The sequence below is a fragment of the Octodon degus genome, unplaced genomic scaffold (genome assembly GCF_000260255.1).
Source record: "Octodon degus isolate 3935 unplaced genomic scaffold, OctDeg1.0 scaffold00111, whole genome shotgun sequence".
In the NCBI taxonomy this organism is placed as follows: domain Eukaryota; kingdom Metazoa; phylum Chordata; class Mammalia; order Rodentia; family Octodontidae; genus Octodon; species Octodon degus.
Window position 1 is genome coordinate 8582703 of NW_004524687.1, and position 1678 is coordinate 8584380.

Genomic DNA, 1678 nt, shown 5'->3' on the forward strand with positions numbered 1-1678 from the left:
AGATAGCTCAGTGGAATAAGTGCTAGACTGGCAAGCACAAGGTCATGAGTTTGATCCCTGGTCTCACCAAAACAATAAAAAAAAAAAAAACCCTGAAATTGTTTCAAGAATTTACTTTCAAGCGCTACATCAAAAATTGATAAAATGGGGGCCGGGGAGATGGCTCAGTGGAATAAGCGCTTCCCTAGCAAGCACAAGGGTCTGAGTTCAATCCCCGGTTCTGGAAAAAAAAAAAAAAAAAGTTACTGTTCATTATAAAAAAAAAAATGATAAAATGTTGTTTAGTAGATTAGAAATTTCTATTCTGCAAAATAAAGAGTTCTTACAGATGGAAAAAATTAATACACTGCATATTGTTGTCTTCATAGTGGTTATTCATAGTACAAGATGCAGACATTAAAGGAATAATTTAACAAGAACAGTTAACAGAAATTAATGAACTTGAGATAAAAATACAAAGACTCAATGAAATCCAAGATCTGGGGGTTTTGTGGGGGTTTTTGTTTGTTTGTTTGTTTTGCCGAACCAGGGATTGAAATCAGGCCAGGGAAGCACTTATTCTACTGAGCCATCTCCCCAGCCCTCTGCTTCTCTAAAGGAATAAACAAAGTGGGCAAACCCTTAGCCCAAGAAAAGTAAGAAAAGATCCAAATGAATACAACTAGAAATGAAAAAGATAGGCTGAAGAGATAGCTCAGTGGCATAAGCACCTGCCTGGCAAACTCAAGGTCCTGAGTTCAATCCCCAATTTTTTTAAAAAAAAAAAGATATAAAAGGTGAAATGATGAACATCACTGAGACCCAGAAAAATATTAATTACTTCAAAAAAAATCTGTATAACAATGAGTTAGGGGGCTGGTGAGATGGCTCAGTGGTCTAAAGCACCTACTTAGAACAAGCTTAACAAAGCACAGGGACCGCGGTTCAATCCCCCAGCACCACATGCCAGCCAGCCCTGCCCCCTGGTGGGCTGAGCTGGCCACACACACACACACATAAATAAATAAAATTAAAAAAAAAAAAACAATGAGTTAGAGAATTCAGAATAAATTAGTAGGTTCCTAGATATATATGGGTTACCAAAACTGAGCCAAGAACATATTTTTTAAAACTTACTAACACAATAACAGGTAGTGAAATTGAAGCAATAATTAAAAGTCTTCCAACCAGGAAAAGCCCAAAACCCAATACAGTGAAGATCGAACATTATTCCTCAAATTCTTTAATGAAACTAAAATGTAATGAGTACTAGCAAAGTTATTCTTGGAAGCTAGAATGACCTTAATTCAAAACCAGGCAAGGACTCAAGGAAAAAGAGAAGTACAGGCAATGTCTTTAATGAATTTTGACCCTAAAATTCTCAACAAGATCCTGGCAAACAAAATGCAAAAAATCATGAAAAAGATCATACACTGTGACCAAGTAGGCTCCATCTCAAGGATTTGGGAATGGTTCAACACACATAAATCAAAAAGTGTAATACATCACATAAAAAGAATCAAGGACAAAAAACATATGATCATTTCAATAGATGCAGAAAAGCCTTTGATAAAATCCAATATATACTTATGACAAAAACGCTAAAGATGGGCTGGTGAGATGGCTCAGTGGTCTAAAGCACCTACTTAGAACAAGCTTAGCAAAAACAAAGGGACCGCGGTTCAATCCCCAGCACCAC